This window comes from Triticum aestivum, chromosome 6A (assembly GCF_018294505.1).
Source record: "Triticum aestivum cultivar Chinese Spring chromosome 6A, IWGSC CS RefSeq v2.1, whole genome shotgun sequence".
Classification (NCBI taxonomy): domain Eukaryota; kingdom Viridiplantae; phylum Streptophyta; class Magnoliopsida; order Poales; family Poaceae; genus Triticum; species Triticum aestivum.
In genome coordinates this window covers 377,233,577-377,256,430 of record NC_057809.1, presented here as the reverse complement: position 1 = coordinate 377,256,430, position 22,854 = coordinate 377,233,577, and positions in this window count along the sequence as shown.

Genomic DNA, 22,854 nt, shown 5'->3' with positions numbered 1-22,854 from the left:
CCCTCCACCTCCTTCTCATTCGATGAGAGAGCCATCAGAACACACACACCATTCCAACTCATATGTTCTGAGAAAGAACCACCTACTCATGTGTTGAGACCAAGACATTCCATTCCTACCATATGAATCTTGATCTCTAGCCTTCCCAAGTTGCTTTCCACTCAAACCCTCTTTCCACCAAATCCAAATCCTATGAGAGAGAGTTGAGTGTTGGGGAGACTATCATTTGAAGCACAAGAGCAAGGAGTTCATTACCTACACACCATTTGTTACTTCTTGGAGAGTGGTGTCTCCTAGATTGGCTAGGTGTCACTTGGGAGCCTCCGACAAGATTGTGGAGTTGAACCAAGGAGTTTGTAAGGGCAAGGAGATCGCCTACTTCGTGAAGATCTACCGCTAGTGAGGCAAGTCCTGTGTGGGCGATGGCCATGGTGGGATAGACAAGGTTGCTTCTTCGTGGACCCTTTGTGGGTGGTTGCTTCTTCGTGGACCCTTCGTGGGTGGAGCCCTGTGTGGACTCGCGCAACCGTTGCCCTTGGGTGGAGCCCTGTGTGGACTCGCGCAACCGTTACCCTTCGTGGGTTGAAGTCTCCATCAACGTGGATGTAGGATAGCACCACCTATCCGAACCACGGGAAAAACATCCGTGTCTCCAACTGCGTTTGAATTCTCCAAACCCTTCCCTTTACATTCTCGCAAGTTGCATGCTTTACTTTCCGCTGCCTATATACTCTTTGCATGCTTGCTTGAATTATGTGACGATTGCTTGACTTGTCCTAAATTAGCTAAAATCTGCCAAGAACTAAAATTGGGAAAAGGTTAAGTTTTTATTTGGTCAAGTAGTCTAATCACCCCCCCTCTAGACATACTTCCGATCCTACAAGTGGTATCAGAGCTTTGGTCTCCATTTGCTTTGATCTCCATAGCTTTTGGTGGTCATAGCCTTGGTTTCACAACCTAGGAGAGTATGGCGTCTAGCGAGGGAAATTATCACCGTAGAGGTCCTTACTTTGATGGTACTAACTTTGCTAGTTGGAAGCATAAAATGAAAATGCATATTCTTGGACATAACCCCGCCGTTTGGGCTATTGTGTGTGTTGGTTTGCAAGGTGACTTCTTTGACGGGAGAGAACCAAACCGTGAAGCTACCGCGGATGAGTTGAAGATGTTGCAATACAATGCTCAAGCTTGTGATATTCTCTTCAACGGATTGTGCCCCGAAGAATTCAACAAAATCAGCCGCCTTGAGAATGCAAAGGAAATTTGGGACACTTTGATTGATATGCACGAAGGTACCGACTCCGTCAAGGAATCCAAGTTGGATGTACTTCAAAGCCAACTTGACAAGTTCAAGATGAAGGATGGTGAAGGTGTCGCTGAGATGTACTCTAGGCTTGCTCTCATCACAAATGAGATTGCCGGCTTAGGAAGTGAAGAGATGACCGATAGATTCATCATCAAGAAGATTCTAAGAGCCTTGGATGGAAAATATGATACCGTGTGCACATTGATCCAAATGATGCCCAACTACAAAGATCTCAAGCCAACGGAGGTGATTGGAAGAATTGTTGCTCATGAGATGTCACTTAAGGATAAAGAGGAACTTCACAACAAATCAAGTGGTGCCTATAAAGCCTCATGTGAAGCCCCTACATCATCGAGTGAGAAACAAGACTTCAATGAAGAATTGAGCTTAATGGTGAGGAACTTCAACAAGTTCTACAAGAGTAGAAGCAAAGATAGAAGCTCCAAGTCAAGGTCCTACAATGACAAAAGATCTTCTAGTCGAGAGCGAAACTGTTACAATTGTGGAAGACCCGGACACTATTCCAATGAGTGTACGGCTCCCTACAAGAGAAGAGAAGATTCTCCAAAAAGAAGAAGCAAAGAATCATCACCAAGAGAGAGAAGGAGTAGAGATGATCATTATGAACGAAGATACTCACGGAGAAGCAAGGATTCGGAAAGGAAGGAAAAATCATCAAGGAGCTACACAAGACGAAGACATCAAGCTCATGTTGGTGAATGGGTATCCGGCTCCGACTCCGACAGCCACTCCGAGAAAAGTTATCACTCCGACTCCGAAGATACTCAAGATGAAGGTGTTGCCGGTCTAGCACTTGTGTCAACCAACTCCTACGACATATTTGACTCACCAAATGAAGGAATTGGAAGATGCTTCATGGCCAAAGGTCCTAAGGTAACACACCCCGAGTATGTTGATTTCAATAGTGATGAAGATGACTTGTTAGGTGATGATTTGCTTGTTGACAACTCTAGTGATGAATACTATGATGAAGTGTCAATTAAACATGCTAATCAAGATAAAACGAATGACAATGATAAGGAGAAGATTGAGGCTCTAACTAAAGAACTAAAAACTCTTAAGTTAGCTCATGACACTATCTTCGAAGATCATCGAGAACTTTTAAGAGCTCATGAGAAATTACGCTTTGAAAAGCTCAATCTTGAGCAAGAGCATGAGTTCTTAAAAGCAATCAATGATGATCTCCGCAAGAAAAGTTCTTCTTACATTGCCAAGCGTTTACTCTTATCCACTTACATGCCTCAAGTCAAGTCTAACAAGAAAGATTCTTCCTCTAGCAGTAACAATGATCATGTTAAATCCAATATTGTTGCTTCTAGTAGTTCTCTTGATTCCACTAATGATTCTCTTAGCCAAGTTACACTTGAGCAAGAAAATAGTTTATTGAAGGGAATTATAGAGAAAGGAGTGTACAAAAGCCTTGCCGGGAGTAAGCAATTCGAGGAAATTGTGCGCAAGCAAGGAATGCACCGGAAGAATCAAGGTGTTGGTTTTGAACAAAAGTTCAATGCCAATGGAGTTGAGTGGGAAGAAGATCAATACCCCAAGACAAAGTTTGTCCCTCAACATGATACTTCTTTCAAGGGGACACAAGCTCAAGATGATCTTCCACCACAAGACTACAAGCAAAAAGGCAAGGACAAGCTTCAAGAGGAAATTGATGCATTTGAAGAAGCTCCGAAGACCTTAGTCAAGTGGATTCCCAAGACTACTTCAAGCTCCACTTCATCAAGTACGACTACAACTCCAAGGATTCCCATCAAGATGATGTGGATCCAAAAGAAGAAGAACTAGAGAGTTCTTGAGGGTGACTCCGCCAACATACTTCACTCTTATCATTTTGGCAAGAACAAGTGCAATCAACTTCCACATCTTGCACTAGTTCAAGGAGTCACAAACCCTCTTGTTGGTAAGACAAGGGACAAGGTAACCTAAAAGTTTTCATGGACATCATCTTTTGTGTGCATCACTCTATGTCTATGGATATCCTTGTTTGTTCCTTGTGGGACTAACCCATGTAGGTATTGAAAGTGCAATTCACTCAAATGGATAGCTCCAAGAGATCTACATCAACATTGAGCATCCACATCTTCAATATCTACATGAAGTCATCATCGACAAAACCCAAGGTTAGTTCATCCCTCTTAGGGGGGATATCACATCTAGGGGGAGCTTTACTCTAAGACTTGAGCTAAAGCAACTCTAAAGATGTGAACACAACAATGCTTTATGTAAAAGTGGTAACCCCACTTGGGCTTAAACGATGAGTATGACCTATGATCAAGTGTTCTCACTTGACTCCTAAGTCAATATACTCATACATAGATGACCTAGTCATCGCAAATTGCTTGATAGATGCTAGTATTGGTTGTGCATGCCTTGCCACATATTTCATTTGCCATCTTATTGTGTGAGCATGCTGGTTGCATATTTTACTCGTTCGAGGACATCCACTTGTTGTTTTGATTGTTCGGTTTTATTTCTTTTTGCCAAGTGGATGGACAAGAATGCCTAAGAACCTCCTCTAGCTATCTATGCTTTTCTCGTCTCAAACTCTATTCATGCTGCATCACAAAATTTGATCAAGTCAGATTCGAACCACTCTGTGTGAGGAGCGCTCGGAGTCCCCGATTCGTCATAGACTTAAACTTCCAAAACCTCTTTATGATTCTCGGTCTGACCGATACTCCACTTTCGGTCCTACCGAGATCATTAAGTTGATCTAGGTTTTCGATCTCGGTGCAACCGATTTGAACTTTTCGGTCACACCGAGTTTCAGTAACTGCACGCAGTTATGAATCTCGGTGCCACCGAGTCGTTCCACTCGGTCACACCGACAGGGTCGGGCTATATATAGTCACGGGCAAAATTTGGAAATTTCTCCGAATCCCTTCGCCCGCGCGATAGCCTGCTCTGCCCTCGAGGTCTCCGGATCGTCTTCTCGCCGCCAGCAGCCTCCAGTCGCTGGTATCCGTCGCCGTCAACGGGAATTCTGCCCCGCCGTTGCCGCCGTAGCAAGTCCCCGCCGAACTAGGGTATGGACTTGATCTCTGTGCTATTCCTCAATCTGATTCCTAGCACATTGTGATCATATTGATTCTTGCCACGTTTGAGAAACTTCTATCCAGTCAAAACGCCCGTAGATTAGGTTTGATTCGAAAATTCTAGGTTTAGGTTTCCGCCAAAACCATCTCGGACCCACCGAGTTGAAAAACTCGGTCCCACCGATTTGGCTTATGCCATTGCACAAGTGAGACTCGGTCTGACCGAGAATTACTTATCGGTGTGACCGATTTTTGAAATCAGTGAAACCCTAGCAGTCTCGGTGCCACCGAACTGTGACTCGGTCCTACCGAGTTCACTAGTTTAGGTTCCAAAACTGCTTCGGTATCACCGAGTTTGAAAATCGGTAGATCCGAGATGATTTCAGTAGGAAACTAAAACTAAGTTTTTGGATCATTCTTTTTGCAAAAATCTCTGCATTTTGTGATGCTCATCCTTTCTACCTCATCTATAATCTATTCACAGGGTCAGCAGTCAGTTTGCAGCATGTCTGATCAAAGTGATAGCCAAAATATGTCAGAGCAGCAAGTGGTGATGAGTGAGGGCACTAGTCCCTCCAGTTCATCTGATGAAGGCAGCAGGAGCACTCCTAGCAATTTGCCAAAGGCTGCCACGAGACAAAGGAAGAAGAAAACTTCAGACTCTGAAGATGAGGACTATGTGGCAGAGGAAGAGGCCACTTCCAAGAGAATTGAGCCAGCTCAAGGCACTAAGCCAGGTCTGAAAATCAAAAGGCCAGCAGGCAGGCAGCCCATGTCAAAGGCTAGAGCCTCAACTGAGAAGCCCACTCCCCAAGAGCCAGTTGCAGCTGAGGGCAAGAAAAGAAAGGAAAGGGTGAAGAAGACTGTGGCTAGAGTGCTTGGCAAAGCTTCCATCATGGAAGAAGAAGAGGAAGAAGAGGTAGCTGCACCAGCGCCCAAGGCACCCAAGCTAATGGGTGATGCCATAAGGTCAGGGGCTACTGCATCTAAGCCCAAAGCTGCCTCCAAGCCAAAACCAAAGAGGAATACAAGGAGCATTCCTGCAGCTGAAAAGAACAAGGCCCCAGTGCCTGAGACTGTTGCTGAAGAAGAAGAAGAAAATGTCCTGAGAAAGCTAAAGCCCAAGATCCCAGACCACAACGATGCTCATCCTGTGGCTGAGGACATGAAGCTCAGGAGAGATTCAGGGCTGAGAAAGTGGAGAGAAGCAGACCCGTATGCTTCAAGGAGAAGGACTGCCGTGGACTACAGGTTTCACACCAAGGAGCAGCAGGATTTCTATGAGACTGTGCTGTTAGATAAGAAGCCCATTGTCTGTGATATGCGTTGGGTTGATTGGACATACATCAAGGACAATGAGGAGCACTATCCTGGAGTGCAAGACAGCTTCATAGCTTGTGGAGTAGCCGACTTTGTTGGGCAGAAGCTCACAAAGTGGAACGAGGAGCTTATCATGCAGTTCTACTCCACGGCTCACTTTTATCCAGATGGGAGGATCACATGGATGTCTGAGGGTACAAGGTACCAATCTACAGTGGCTGAGTGGGCACAGATCATTAATGCCCCAGAGGAGCAAGATGAAGACTTGGATATCTATGCCAAGAAGAAGATGGACCACAACTCCATGTCCAATATGTACAAGGAAATTCCCAATGAAGCTCTTGACACCTTCAAGTTTGGCTCTGTGCATTACCTTCTGTCAGGACTCCCGACGATCAATTGGATACTAAGGCACACCTTACTGCCCAAGTCTGGAGATCACAAGATGATCAGAGGCCATGCTATCAACTTGCTACATGTGTTTGATGTGCCTCAGAAGTTCAAGGTGATGAGCCTCATAGTGGAAACTATCAAGAGGACTGCAGCAGACCAGAAGAGGAGCTGCGGATATGCCCCTCAGATTCAGGAGCTCATCAACTCCAAGATGGGCACGGGCATATATTTATTGGACAAGGAACATTTGCCCATCCGTCCAGATTTCGAGGACAATCAAGTTGTCATGACTGAGAACGAGCCATCATCTGCCCAAGCATTTGCAAAGAAGGAGAAGGCAAGGAAGGAGAAAGCTGCCAAGATGCCTACCCAAGAGGAGGCATCTGAATACTTCTTGAAGACTAAACAAGAGCAGCTTGGTTACTTGATTGCATCCACGCTGAGGATTGAGCAAAGTCTGGCCACTCTCACTCAGAATCAGCAGAGCCTAGAGAGAATCATGGAACAGAAGTTCTATGACTTGGATGTCAAGGTAACAGAAGTTCAGTCTGCAGTGGAGCAGCTCCAGGAGGACATGCAGGAGAGGAGAGGCAGGACTACCACTCATACCTTTTCCAGAGTGCCACGAGGCTCGAGGTCATCTGCCGTGCCAGTTGCTGACACCAGAGCCACCACTTCAGCACCAGCTACAGCCTCAATTCCACCAGCTCCAGCATCTACTTCAGCTCCAACTCCAGCGACTACTTCAGCATCTACCAAAGTCTTCGTCCTTGGAGTGATCCGGACTCCACCACCACCTGAAGATCAAGCCTGAGCGTCGATCTAGTGCTATGCATTTTCTAGGAACTTTTTGGTAACTTGTTGCCAAAGGGGGAGAAGATGTATAGATCATAGGCTTCGAGAGAGAGAGTGTTGCTTTTCTCTCTTGCTTTATTTGGTGGTTTTTCGAACTTGCTTGCTTTTGAGTGCTTGAGATACTATGCTTGTGAGACATTGATGATCATGTGTTTGATCATAAGCTACACTTAATGCTTGCTTAATGCTATTATCTTATCTATCTTGTGATCATTCATTATTCTTGGTGATGAGTGCATGTATTTCATTCTTATCATTTTGAGCGCTCCACCAAGATGTATGTGACATGGAAGAGTAACCCATGACTCTAACTCTTTGTGCATTTGCAGTCCAAAGCAAATTTTAAATATGCACAAATTTAGGGGGAGCTCTTACTTATCACATACTTCTCAAAGCGACGATATATTTCATGCTTATTATCATTTGTCGAAGCTTTGATCTATATGTTGTCATCAATTACCAAAAAGGGGGAGATTGAAAGTGCAACTATCCCTAGGTGGTTTTGGTAATTCATAACAACATATAGCTCATTGAGCTAATGCTATTCCAAGATGATTATTTCAGGAAAGCTCAATGATTGGCATGGCATGGATGTGAAAGTGGAACCCTCAAAATGCTAAGGACAAAGGATTGGCTCAAGCTCAAAAGCTCAAGACTCTTCATTTTATATTTTAGTGATCCAAGATCACATTGAGTCCATAGGAAAAGCCAATACTATCAAGGAGGGATGAGGTGTTGCTTAATGAGCCTCTTGCTTCATGTGCTTAGTGATATGCTCCAAAACCCTCAACTACTTTCCCATATCCACATATGACCTAAACCCTAAGCCAAACTCGGTCCTACCGATTCTTCCTATCCGGCACCACCGAGTTTCACTTGTCATTAGCCACTGCCAAACCCTAGCAATTCGGTTCTACCGATAAGGATCTCGGTCTCACCGAGATGGGGTTGCAAACTCTCTGTTTCCCTTTCGTAACTTTTCGGTCTTACCGAAAGAGCGAATCGGTCCCACCGAGATTGCAATGTAAACTCAGTGTTTCCCCTTTGTAACTTTTCGGTCTCACCGAGTTCCACTCGGTCTCACCGAAAGAGCAAATCGGTCCCACCGAGTTTGCCTGACCAACTCTCTGGTTAGCTAATTACCAAATTCGGTCTCACCGAGTTTGTGTAATCGGTCTCACCGAGATTACGTTATGCCCAAACCCTAACCATATCGGTCCTACCGAGTTGCATGTCAGTCCCACCGAAAATCACTAACGGTCACTAGGTTTACATTTTCGGTCCGACCGAGCTTATTGATTCGGTCCCACCGAGATTGGAAAACTGTGTAACGGTTGGATTTTGTGTGGAGGCTATATATACCCCTCCACCTCCTTCTCATTCGATGAGAGAGCCATCAGAACACACACACCATTCCAACTCATATGTTCTGAGAAAGAACCACCTACTCATGTGTTGAGACCAAGACATTCCATTCCTACCATATGAATCTTGATCTCTAGCCTTCCCAAGTTGCTTTCCACTCAAACCCTCTTTCCACCAAATCCAAATCCTATGAGAGAGAGTTGAGTGTTGGGGAGACTATCATTTGAAGCACAAGAGCAAGGAGTTCATTACCTACACACCATTTGTTACTTCTTGGAGAGTGGTGTCTCCTAGATTGGCTAGGTGTCACTTGGGAGCCTCCGACAAGATTGTGGAGTTGAACCAAGGAGTTTGTAAGGGCAAGGAGATCGCCTACTTCGTGAAGATCTACCGCTAGTGAGGCAAGTCCTGTGTGGGCGATGGCCATGGTGGGATAGACAAGGTTGCTTCTTCGTGGACCCTTTGTGGGTGGTTGCTTCTTCGTGGACCCTTCGTGGGTGGAGCCCTGTGTGGACTCGCGCAACCTTGCCCTTGGGTGGAGCCCTGTGTGGACTCGCGCAACCGTTGCCCTTGGTGGAGCCCTGTGTGGACTCCGCAACCGTTACCCTTCGTGGGTTGAAGTCTCCATCAACGTGGATGTAGGATAGCACCACCTATCCGACCCACGGGAAAAACATCCGTGTCTCCAACTGCGTTTGAATTCTCCAAACCCTTCCCTTTACATTCTCGCAAGTTGCATGCTTTACTTTCCGCTGCCTATATACTCTTTGCATGCTTGCTTGAATTATGTGACGATTGCTTGACTTGTCCTAAATTAGCTAAAATCTGCCAAGAACTAAAATTGGGAAAAGGTTAAGTTTTTATTTGGTCAAGTAGTCTAATCACCCCCCATCTAGACATACTTCCGATCCTACAAAATGCGAACGTCAAGCCTCGGCAGCGGAACAAGAAATAAAGACAAGGGTCAGGCACTTACGGGTCGTCGCTAGTGAGCTCGAGCAGCCTCCGGCCAAACTTGAAGCCCGACAGCCGGCTGGAAGGGTCAACCTCGGAAGCAGAAGGCGCGTCTGCAGACTGCCTCGGGGCCGGGGCGGACCCGCGGGAGATCAGCCCGGTCCTGTCCTTCTTCGGGATCAGGGGCAGGCTCCCGCCGACCTGCTCGTCTCCATCCTCGTCATCATCGCTCAAAGAAAGGCAGAGACTGCGGGGCCTGCGCCGGGGGAGGGGAGCCTTCGACTCTCCGTCGGTCGCCTCGGAGTCAGGCCCCTTTTCCCGCTCCTCTTCGTCCTCCTCTTTGCTGGAGTCACCGGAGGGCACGTCCACCAGTCCCTCAGAAGCCGCCACGGGCACGAGCCCGTCCCCGTTGAAAACGGGCATGGACTTCACCACCTTCTCCCAGTCGTCGCGAAGGAACAAGCGCTTGGGAGCGCCCTCCAACTTTGCCACCTCACCCCCGACCAGAGATTGGAGGACCGCGGCCAAATCTTCGTCACCCAAGGCCGCGGGGCTCGGATGAGGCCTCCACATCGGAGGAGAGTACTGCCGGAGTGGAGAAGCTGGTGCTCCAGGAACTCCCTCAACTGCAACGCACCGGTCAACTTCACCGCCACCGTGCTGACCGGCCTCAGGTCCGCGTCCATCTTCTCCAACACCAGTTTCGCGCGGGGATCCGTGAGCTCCGCTCGGCACCAGTCGCTGGAGCTCGCGGGCTACTCCGCGGGCAAGATCAACCTAGGGTGGATGCGCCCGGCATCTACCAAGACCCACTTGCTCCTGAAGCCCTCAATCCTCTTCTCGGGATTTGAGATGGCAATGGTGCCGCCATACGCAACGAAGCTCGCGCACGCGGAAGGGAACCGCGAGGGACCCGGAGGGAGAAGTAGTGGCACAACAAGGCCACTGAGGGCTGCACCCCTACGTGGGCCTCGCAGTAATAAGCGAAGATCGCCAGGAGAAGGACGGAGTTGGGGTGGAGATGCAGAGCCTGCAAGTTGTAATGGCGGAGGACAGAGAAGAAAAACTCGAAGAAGGGAGGCACCAGGCTCGCAGCAATGGATATTACAAAGAGAGGATAAAAGGTGCTCCCTCGGCCCTCAGGGGTGGCGGAGCCGGCCTTGAACACCTGCGCCCCATTGATGCCCTGCGCCGCTGCCATCTGGCGCAGCCGGGCAAGGCCCGCCCTGGACACGTTCGGCGAGTCCAGGGCAAGTGAGTACCAAGCTTCGGCCGGAGACTGGCGAGACGCCATGGCTTCCTAGGTCAAGCAGCCGGAGTAGATCTGGAAATTTGGAGGAAGAAGGGGGAGGCCCAAGAAAGGGGATCTGAGCAGCAACCGGAGAAAGCAAAAAAGCAAAGTCTGGGCATACGCCGCTCCCTTATCAACCTGCGCAGTTGCTGAAGCACTTGGGTGCAATCAACCGCCATGCGGCGCCCAAGGCCGCAGGCTGTTAGGGCCCGCAGCACTTCGCCCTTGCCCTTTCACCTCTCAGCACGGCCAAGTCCGGGTGCGCCTTGGGCCCGGGGGCTACTGTCAGCGTTCTGGGAACGGGGGTCCCCAGACTTGCATGCCTGCGGTGTGGCTCAAGGGGGGCCCAGCACGGCCCATCTTCATCAACACAAGACTCAAGACCCTCGCGAGGGGCCAAGCCTCGCGGGGCAGACGACACGGACCTTCCTCAGGCACGGCCTCATCAGGCTGGCTCGCGAGGAGGCGGAGAGATCAAGGCGGGGTACCTCGCGAGGTGCCCGTGACGCAAGCCACGACGACGCGGGGCGCCAGGCGGGTGCCAGCCCGCGCAGCGTCCTCCTTTCCTCTTTGGTGCAAAGGGAGCAAGCGCAGCCGCGGAGTACCGAGGCATCAGGCAAAGGTTGCCATTTCGGTGCAACAAGACCAAGACCAGAAGGACTACAAGACGGAGGTCACCATGGAGCCCAAGACGCCGTCATCACCAGAGCTTTGCGCAGGCGAAGACTGCTTTTGTCAGGATAGTTGATACTTGCTGCCCCCCTTCAAATTAGCCCGCCATTGTTGGCTCCCTTCCCTCTCAATATTTGGGAAGAGGACCAGGGCCTCTATAAATAGGACTAGCCACCCGCACAGCAAAGGGGGGAGTCGATTGGCTAAGAAGAAAGGGAGAGAGAGAGAAGGGCAGCTGAACTCCTCCTAGCAGTTCATTGCCCCATTAAAGAACAGACCCACACGAGGCTGTTCTTCCTTGTATTGTTCATCATCATCATCCCCAAGAGGCAATCCACCCACCACAAACTAGAGTAGGGTATTACACCACAACGGTGGCCCGAACTAGTATAAACCCTGTGTCTCTTGCGCCGTTCTTTCGTTAGTTTAGATCCTTGCGAGACGAAGAGGTAGAAGGCATAATCTCCGCGCGCACCCCAGTGTTCGAACCTTAAGGGTCTGCCGGAACCCGAAATCCAACAATTACCATGGCCTATTTAATGGATAACATGTTTTGATATTATTTTTAGTACATTAGTGGGACCGGCTCGTTAGCACATACTATTCGCCTTCACTTACTAGTGGGTTCCATGTCTGCTCTCTCTCTCTCTCTCTCTCTCTCTCTCTCTTCCCCTTCTACGGTTAGACGCACGGGCAAACACGAAGAACACGTGGGCGATGTTGCCGTTGACCATATCTGGACGCGTTCACAAGTTACGGCACCAGTTTCACGTACTAGTAGTAGTAGACAATGTGTACGTGCAATGCACGTTAATTTGGAAGTATATTAAGTGCATGCGGATATTAAGTAGGATATTATTTGTGTGTTATTATTTGATTAGCACTATTTTTGGCATGAAATTAACTGCATGCTAAATGTGTTGAGCGCTCGACATTGAAGCAGTCTAGATCATTGGATTGACATGATTTGATGGCCGAGATTAATTGGATCTGCCCCTTTGGTATAGATGGCATAGATATAGATTATACATGTAACAAGTTTAGGAACAAAAGCTACCATGACGGACAAGTTATGTACTACTATTTATCTACTACTCCGTAATAATTAAATGTGTTGATAAATATATGTATCGCCTAGTGTTCGAACAAGGGGACTGGTGCACCCTACAAGTATTTTGAATTGACTTCCGTAAGAAAATATTTGGAATTGACGTGGTATTTAATATGAAATGTTTGCGATGAGAAGGAATACATGTGGCTTGATGATGTTTTATATTTAATTTGATACGGCTCTAGCAGAACATTCAATTTCTAAAACCATAGATTTCATTCATTCTGACTGCGACTTTACATTCATACAATGATCGATCTCAAATAAACGGAAATGATAAACGTTCGGATTTTTAGCATGGCAATTAGAACGTTTTTCATGGCAAATTTAGATTACGCGGCGGTGGCGGGGGCGTCTTGCGGTGTGAAGCGGCTCCTCTGCCGTGCTCTGTGTGTCGTCGGGCCACTGACCAATGGCAACGGCGGCGTCTTGGCACGTTGTCGCACTACAAAAAAGACACTTCCGTGATGATATGTGTTTGTCATAGTAGGTCACGTTTTCTGTCATGCATGTATATCCATGACAGTTTTATGACAGAATCAAGATAGTCATACCTGTGCTGTCGTAGAAGTGTTCCATGACATTACCAAAATTATCATCACGGAAGTGTCCACTTCCATGAAGATAAATCACGCGTCATGGAAGTGCTTTCGTCAAGGGTGACCGACACGTGACATCCAACGTAACGGAACACCGTTAAGCTATCGGGTCCGGTTTTGGATCCGATAACCCGCAAACAGCCCAGACCAATGAGGATTTTCCACGTGTAAAATTCTCATTGGCCGGAGGAAACACATGTTGGCTCACCGTTGGGACAGATGTCATCCATTCATTGGACATGAGGCGCCTATGATACGTCGACACGTGGCACTTCCCAACAGAGGCCCATTCCGGTGAAAAGGCCGGCCCGTTTGACTTGGTCAAAAGGTAACGGGCCGGCCCACGGAAAGCCTGTTAACGACCTCTTCGTATATAGCCCATTTACGGCCCGCTAACTCACGGCCCGTTAACGGCCTATCTGAATTAAGCCCAGTAGCTTCATCTGGGCCTTCCAATATGATTCCAGCCCGTTGTAACTTCCGGCCCATGTATGGCCCATGATGTCTTTTGGCCCATATGAGACCATTTGTAACTCTTGGCCCTTTAACTGCCCATGGTGAATCTGGACCGCAATGAACAGTGTACCCCTTTATACCCTTTAACAACCCATTATTCCATTGGGACGATTCCAACCCGTGTTATCTTTCGGCCTTCTGAGGGCCCATTTATTCTTGGGCTCATTTCTAGAAGTCGGTTAGATACAATCCATTACTGGCCTGTTCCGTTTGTGGGCCAAATACAACCCGTGGTTACATTCGGCCTGTTTGTGGCCTGTTAACCCGTTGGACTGTCTTCATAGCGTTATCAAATACGGCCTATTAACGGCCTGTTATGGTCCACGAATAGTACAACCTATGTCTGGCGAAATGATTATACGCCTTGTCGGTGTACAAAAAGAGGGGTACACTTTTTGTACCCCTATAACTGTGCACAGGCAGTCTGAGCCGCGGATACCACCACACCAAGCAAGGCAAGGGAGGTGAGCTAGGGTAAGACCGAAGCTCAAGAGAACTAGAACAACGCCAAGGCCAAGACCACGAAGAGCAAAGGGGATGAAGCGGACTCCCCTGGCAAGATCCTTGCTGGGAGACAGTTCTAGCAGCCCCGGCAAGACCCTTGCCGCGGCGACTCGTCCCGCGCCTACGGAGAAAATCACCCTTGAGTCCACTGCCCCCAAAGGGCAAGGATTCGGGAGACATCCCCGTGGCGGCATGCAGATCTTTGTGAAGACATTCAAGATCAGATACGCACTAAGGAGACGACAACCCTTGGCGGGATCCCAGCCGAGGAAGACCGCAAGGCCCCCGGCAAGCGCCTTGCCAGGGATGACAGCAGGCGCCTCGGCAAGACCCTTGCTGGGGCCCCGGCAAGGCCCTTAGGACACCCGCAGGGCCACCATCAGGCCCACGCCGACTAAACCTCCACCACCGCATGCATGCAGCTGCCGACCCAACCAACCGGGCAGGCACCCGCGTGGTGGCATGCAGATCTTCATGAAGACCCATCACTGCGCCACCTCAGCTGCCTACCTACCTACGTGGCATCGCAGGCGTCGCTGGCCAGGGCGTGTGTCGACACAAGAAGGAGCGGCGACGGACGAGACATGTTTCTCCCCCATCCCCAATAAAGCAAGGACACCTAAGCAAGACGCATTAAATGCGCCTTGTCATGTGATGCGAGGGATAAACTCGCATCACTGTACCCTTTCCACCTCCTGTGTGCCACTGTGGCAACCCCTTTTTTCTATAAAAGGAGGCCCGAGGCGACCAGAGGAAGGATTCGACTTTTTGGAGCTCCTCACGCCCCATAGCTAGCTCAAGAACACAGATATACAATCCACCAAAGCAGGAGTAGGGTTTTACGCATCCTCGCGGCCCAAACCTGGATAAATGAACCATGTGCTATCTGTTTGATCTGCTCTTCTCACGACCCCGCGCCCTGCTAACCACAGTAGGGATTCTTGTGATCCCATAGGTGTCATTCCCACCGACATCTTTGGCACGCCAGGTAGGGGAACGCAGTTGTGAGAATCGGCTTTAGCAGTTAGCCCGACACTCCTTCATCTTCGTGACCCTTGGAGAAGAAAGGAGGCCAGCAGATCGGCACTCGAGCGATTGCAAACATAAGCTAAGTTGCACTGAACCCTTATTTGTTCTATCCTTTTTGTATGAGGTTATTCCCCCCCGGAGATGTCACGCCTTTGTATGATAAACCTGCACGCCAGGGGGCTCTCCCATGATCGGCAACGCCCTTGCCCTGTTTCGAGTCCGCTCAACAGCTCAAGCGGCTGCGTCGAGAATGGCAGAGTAGCCTTCCGCGATCAACAACGCTCTCGATTCTGACTCGAGTCAAGCTCGACAGTTCGAGCGGTCGCGTTCAGAACGGAAAGGTGGCTCGTCCGGCAGCACACATACCCAGCAGGCCCATGGGGATCCGTCCCCAAAACGCTGCTAGGGGCTTCCGCGCTGGCGAGCCTACCCAATCGACGTAGGGCGCGCATACAAAGAGGAATTGAATGGGGAAATAACGTGCATGAAATTAAGAGTACTGCAAAAGTTATGTTACATAACATCATTGCTGCGGTTCTAACTAAAGATAAAATTTGCCTTGGTCGGGAACCCACAGCGGCGAAGAAGAACGGGATGCCTAATCCCGGCGCTGGCCTTCCACCCTCTTGATTTCGTCGATGCAGTCGATGATGGGCTTGATGCACTCCTTGAGCACTGTGAGGTCAGTACCATCCGGCAAGCTATCCACCGCGGCCTCGAAGTCAAGGTCGGGATTCCAGTACGCCATCTTGGTGAGGACCTTGGTCACGACCCTCCGGCAAAGTCGCTGGGCCTCCCCGGCCAACGTGGCCACTCTGCTAGAGAGAAGATAAGCCAAGGCTCCAGGGACGCCCTCGAAGAACTGGGTCAGCTTGGCGTTGATGGTCCCACTGCGCTCAGGGGCATACCTCACGTTTGGCATCCCCATGGTGGCCAACTGCGAGGTGACCCTGCCGGCGACGTCCTCCAAACGGCTGATCCATCTCTTCTCGCCCGCCACATATTCCTGGTGGGAGGCGGCCTCGTTCTCCTGCAGCTGCTTCTCCTCCTCCAGGCTCCTGGTCAAGGTCTCCTCCCGAGCCGTGCTCTCCGACAACATCTTCTCGAGATTCTCCAGCTTCAGCTTGAGATCTCTGATGGAGTTTTGCGCTTCGGAGAGCTCCCTAGCCCTGCTGATGACCGCTCCTTGCGCCTCTACCAAGGTGCTGTTGAGCGTGCTCTTCTCGTTGCACAGCTTGAGGGCCTGCTCCTTCAGCTTGTCCCGCTCTACCTTCAACTCCTTCACCTTGTCGGCATGGTCCAGAGCTTGGGCATCGAGTGCCTCTTTGTGCCTCTGCTCCAGATCGCGAGTCCGTCGCACGACAAGGGCCTCGAGCTCCTCATCCTTGCCGCGGAGCGTTGCGGCAAGCTTTGCCTCACGCATGGAGAGGTCCTCTTCCTGGGAATCCAATGCGGCTTGATGCTGGTTCTGGGCGGCCTCGGCCGCGGCTGCCAAGTTTGCCGCCTTTTCCTGGGCCTTCTCGATGTCAGCCATCTTCATGGTGAGCTCTACATTGCACTTGGCCAATTCCTCCTGAAAGGCCCTCTGCTCCTCGCGAGTCTGGTGAAACCAGGTCTGCGTCTCAGCAACGCGCACCTTGAAGTCCACCTCCGCATTGTCCACCGTTGCCATCCTGTACTTGACCTTGTCCAGGCGAGCACGGTAGAGCGCTTGGAGCTTCTGGAAATTGGCCCCCATGGCACGAAAAAGCTGCTCTTCTGGAGAACCATCGCCACCAACGCCCGGCTCATCGACAACCTCGAGCCCGGTGGCGGCAAGCACCTCGTCGTCAAAGACTTCCCCTTCGGCGGGCGCTCGGCAACTTAACGCCCCTGGAAGATGGACGAAAAGATCGTCGCCCACCTTCAGGTATCTGCCAGGGCCCGAGGTTGAGGAGGAAGGAGGCTGATCATCAACCACCTCTTCCTCGGCGGTGGCCTTGCCGGCTTCCCCGGCGGGCCCACCGCTGGCGCCCTTGGCAGAAGCCTCGCCGGTCGCCTTGGCGGCCCCCGCAGCGGTGTCCTCGGCAGCATCCTTGGCGGCCTCATCAGCGGCAGCCTCGTCAGCATCTCTAGCAGCCTCCTCAGCGGCAATCCTGTCGGCCTCCACCGCGGCCTCCTCAGCAATATTCCCAACAATAGTATCCATGTCCTCCATACCTATTGAAGGAGGGCCTGGGTAGTAATGGGAGCATTGAAGCCAAGAAAAAGAATAAGGAAAAAACAGAGACGGAGGACAGGCGACTGACCAGTGCCATGCTGTGAAGCAGAAGTCCCCTCCCCGCCAGCATTTGGCGCCGTGGCAGAGTCACCAGCGCCCAAGTTCCCCTCTTCCTCCATGGGTGTGGGCTCCATGATTGATGCCCTTGCCGGGGACGCCCCTCGCGGCGGCATAGTCGATGGGGGTGGTTTGTTGGGGGTAGCCCTCTGCGGCTCCTCCTGCTGCCGCTCCCCTCCCGCAAACCCGACAAGGTCAACACCATAGCATCGAATGCCTACCACGTGTCAAATAAGAGGAGAGTGACGAACTTACGCTGGGGGCTGTGCCGGGGGCTGCTGTTCGGGCTGCTCAACACCACCAGTGGCGTCTTTGAAGCCCCAGCCGGGGGCTGACTGCTCGCCGATGCCTTCGCCCTCTTCACCCTCTGGGACAACATCTCTACATCCCTGCAAAAGCAAAAACGGATCAAGATGAGTGACTTAATTCAGAGGAATGGAAATAGTAGTAAGGAACGGAGTACTTACTCGTCATCCATCTCCTCCTCTTCCACCACTCCCCTTTTCCTCTTCGGGCTGAGAGGCCCAAGATCAAAAGGGAGCTCCGCGTCAACATCTGAGTCGACATCTGCCGGAGGAGGCGAAGAAGGCGGGGCTTGTGCGCGCCCAGATGGGGAAGGGGCAGTTGTCTTCTTCTTCTCAGCGGCCTTCGTCAGCCTCTTCGCTGCCGTGGCCCTCGTATGACGCCTGGACCCCTCCAGGGTCAATTGAGGCCCCGCAGCCCTGCCGGGCCGGACCGGCTCACCAGAGCCAGCCTGCCGTAGGACTCGCCCTCTTCCCCTGGCTGGCGTCGAGCCCGCCGCCACATCCTCCTCCCCCGACGACTCGTCGGCCGCATCTTTGACAAGCGGAGCTCCCGTGTCGGCGCTGCTAACCTCCCCGGAGGCCGCCGCCCACCGAGTGAGCTCCTCTTCCTCCGCAACCGTTTCGGCCTTGTCCTCCACACCCCCGGTGCTGCCGGCCTCCATGGAAAGCTGTGCCTCCCTCGCCCTAGTGGCGATGTAATCCAGCTCTGCCTGGGTGGTGTCCATGACAAGCCACCGCTCGGCGTCAGCATTGACATACACCTCGATCAGGGTGTCAAAGAATTGCTGCAGATCAGCATCCTTCGGCTCCTTCCAGCTCGGGACAGGGCCGTGCGCGTTACAGTCTGGCATCATAGCGATGATCTCAGACCGACGTGAATTATTGCACAAGGGACCACCCCCGCTGGCAACTTGAAAAACGGCCACTTGATGGCCTTGCCGACCTTTGCGGCAGCCCTCACGGCCTTGCCGGTCCGTTCGACCTCGCCTTCGCGACCCACATCAAGCTGAAAAAGCCGCTGGCAGAAGTGGGCATGCGCCATCACCGTGAAATTGTGGTCGAGGCCGGGGCGGAGTCGCATAATGTCAGCCGGATTTGTAAAAAGCTAGGCTGGCCTCCCCTTGTTGTGCAACGGGGCGATCCGACGACGAATGAAGTCCGCCGCGATCATCTCAAGGGTGAGTCCAGCCCGGGTGAGCCGGAGAATCCTGGTGGTGGCGACAGTGAGCCTCCCATCGGCGACGTCAACATCACTCCAATCGCTGCCACGGACCGGCGGCACTCGGCGGACCTTGCAGAATTCCGGCGGGTCTTCATCTTCAATCCAGCACCACCGGCCACGCCATTCCTCCCACATCTCCTTCACGGAACCGTCCGAGTACGCCCCCTTGGATCTTGGGATCCAGGTGACGCAACCAGAGACGGCACCTCCCGGTTGGATCCGAGAGGAGAAATAATGGCGGAAGAGTGCCGTCTTGGGCTGCACCCCGGCAAAGCCTTCGCAAAGATGCCCGAAGAAAGCCATGCACGCCACCGCGTTCAGAGTAAAATCCAAGAGGCGAAAGCCGAAGGTGTGCATGATGTCACAGAAAAAATCGGAAAAGGGGGACATAACCCGCAAGAAAGATAATCGACGAAAAAGGGACACCGATTTGGGGCAGGATCGGCGCAAGCGGCAGGAATGACGCGCGTCGCCGGATGTCCCGAATTCTCTCCCCCCGTCTTCACTCCCCTTAGAGGCCTGAAGGAGGCCCGGAGCTCACGAACATCGACCGTCGAGGGGAAGAAGAAGGCGGATTTCGTCCGGTCCCCCAATAGCGCACTCTTCGGCGGCTCCACAGTCCCAGTGCCCTTAGCCACCCCCTTGCCCTTGGCGGATTTGGGCGCCATGGCGGCTAAGAAAGTTAGAGGACTGAGGAAGGGGGATGGAGAAGCAACGACGCCGGAAGCTTAGGAGGGAAGGAAGAGAGGAAATGACGGCTCTGAGATTGGAGAAGGCACGAGGAAAGAGGAGAAAGTGAGCAGCGCGCCCACGGTTATTCCTTCTTATGGGGGAAAACACGGGCCGCCTCCTTTCACATTAACTGTGATGTGACGCATGCCCGCGGGAACCAACTCCACGCATGTCGCCCACGTCACGCACGCCTCCCCACGCCGCGCCACGCGCGGGAATCATGGGAAGCGCAGCGCGCGAAGAATCTTACCGCGGTAAAAACCGCCCCGCCTGCCCGCGCACCGTTTTTGGGCCTAGCCCAACAACGCATTGCGCTTATGTGTGGCCCAGGCCCGGGGGCTCCTGTCGGTGTACAAAAAGAGGGGTGCACTTTTTGTACCCCTATAACTATGCACGGGCAGTTTGAGCCGCGGATACCACCACACCAAGCAAGGCAAGGGAGGTGAGCCAGGGTAAGACCGAAGCTCAAGAGAACTAGAACAACGCCAAGGCCAAGACCACAAAGAGCAAAGGGGAAGAAGCGGACTCCCCCGGCAAGATCCTTGCCGGGAGACAGTTCTAGCAGCCCCGTCAAGACCCTTGCCGCGGCGACTCGTCCCGCGCCTACGGAGCAAATCACCCTTGAGTCCACTGGCCCCAGAGGGCAAGGATTTGGGAGACATCCCCGTGGCGGCATGCAGATCTTTGTGAAGACATTCAAGATCAGATACACACTAAGGAGACGACAACCCTTGGCGGGATCCCAGCCGAGGAAGACCACAAGGCCCCCGGCAAGCGCCTTGCCGGGGATGACAGCAGGCGCCTCGGCAAGACCCTTGCCAGGGCCCCGGCAAGGCCCTTGCCGAGGACACCTGCAGGGCCACCATCAGGCCCACGCCGACTAAAACTCCACCACCGCATGCATGCAGCTGCCGACCCAACCAGCTGGGCAGGCACCCGCGTGGCGGCATGCAGATCTTCGTGAAGACCCATCACTGCGCCACCTCAGCTGCCTGCCTACCTACGTGGCATCGCAGGCGTCGCTGGCCAGGGCGCGTGTCGACACAAGAAGGAGCGGCGACGGACGAGACAGGTTTCTCCCCCGTCCCCGATAAAGCAAGGACACCTAAGCAAGACGCATTAAATGCGCCTTGTCATGTGATGCGAGGGATAACCTCGCAGCACTGTACCCTTTCCACCTCCTGTGTGCCATTGTGGCAACCCCTTTTTTCTATAAAAGGAGGCCCGAGGCGACTAGAGGAAGGATTCGGCTTTTTGGAGCTCCTCACGCCCCATAGCTAGCTCAAGAACATAGATATACAATCCACCAAAGTAGGAGTAGGGTTTTACGCATCCTCGCGGGCCGAACCTGGATAAACGAACCGTGTGCTATCTGTTTGATCCGCTCTTCTCACGACCTCGCGCCCCGCTAACCACAGTAGGGATTCTTGTGATCCCATAGGTGTCGTTCCCACCGACACGCCCCGTAGAAGGTCCATGGATCCTATGGCCCGTAGAAGACCAATGGATCCTACGGCCCGTAGAAGGCCCATGGATCATACGGCCCGTAAAAGGCCCTTGGATCCTACGGCCCGTAAAAGGCCCACGGATCCTACGGCCCGCAGGAGGTCCATGGTTACAACAGTCCGCGTGTTGCCATGATTATTGTGTCCTAGTTACTAAAACTAGGTTATTGTGGCCACTAAAAACGTGGAAAAAGAACTGCAGTGACTACAAGCAAACAACTAAACAAGACAATAAGGAAATAAATAAGCAATCAACTAACGCTAGCCTATTACAGTTATTACACATATTACATCCACTAGGCATCAAAGTTCGCCACTAGTGCAAATATAGGGATCAAAGCAGCATATTACATACACTGGCCGTCAAAATTGGCCACCAGTGCAAATAAATGCAGCAGCAAAACAAGTCCATGACTGAAACAACTTCAGAAGAGCTCAGGAAATATTATCCTAGGTATCCACCATGCTGGCAATAAGCTTAGCAAGATTATTAGCTTTGTCCTATTTGGTGCTAAAATCCTCCAACGCTTGCTGTTGCACCAGACAGTATGCATCTGAATGCTCCAGGGATTTTCGTAGTCCTTCCGCTTCTTGTCGCAGCACAGCTGATCGATGTCTTTCAGCTTGTAGTTGAGACTCAAGAAACCGAACTGATACAAACAGTGAGTTTGAATAGCTTGTGCAAGCGGTAGTGGCCAGTAACTCGAACAGTAAACCAATACAGGACTTTGGGGTTGCCTCACTGTCTTCAAGATAGTTTTCCTTAGTTGTTTTGTCAGCTTTGTTGGAGACCAACAAGGATGTCTCACGATCCTGAACCTTATCTACATCACTTCCTTTATCATTGCTTAATAAGGCACTCTTCCCCAATATTCCGCCAGCATTCTAAAAGAAGAAACAAGGAGACACATAACAAGTTTAGCATGTACTAGTATATGAAACTCATTTCGGTGAACCAGTTCATTAGTAAGGTGGACAAGATTAAACTACCAAGTCTTCTACTGCCAAGTAGTACATTATAAAAGCATCAAACAAACATATATCTATATCCTATGGTCACTGCATTGTCTTGCCAAATCAAAATAGAGACATGGTTCAAATCATATCAGTTCAAGAGAAAGCAGCACTGAAATAATACAAAGCGTGGGAAACTAAACGGCACAACAAGATTTCAGATGGGTACCATGGGTCTACATGTACAACAACACTATTGGCCCTGTTATGATGCTAGTAATGTGCATGATATGAGAAGTCAACTGTATACACAAATGAAATTGAAATCAACAGAGCTATTTATAAGAGCAAACCTATTAAAGAAACATGCGTAAACATACCTGTTGTGCCATTAGAGTTTTCATTGGATAGTTCAATCTAAAAATAAGTTTGTATGAGTAAATACAGTGATATAAGAGCAAAGCAGTATGCACGATAGCAATGGAATTTTAAATGAGAACAATTGTTCTTCAGGTTTAAGCACTTGTTCTACATGAACAGTGTATAGTAAGACACAAGCATATAGTACTTAAAATAAAATGAGCTCATAGACCTTACCACATTCTTGGTTCGGGACCAGTAAAGAACAAGGCGTTCCCAGTCATTGTCCAGTAAATGTGTCTCGGGAGAACGTAAGGGAATTTGATGAGTTTCTTTGCCAGTGAAGTATGTTTTCTTCAGGTAATATCGATACTACCACCAAGCATTCTTGAAGATAGCAGAGGTATTAGCACATGTTACCTCATCCTGAGTTTCCAAATCGGTCCTTCTCTATGGAGAAAAATGGGAAAATTTGTTGT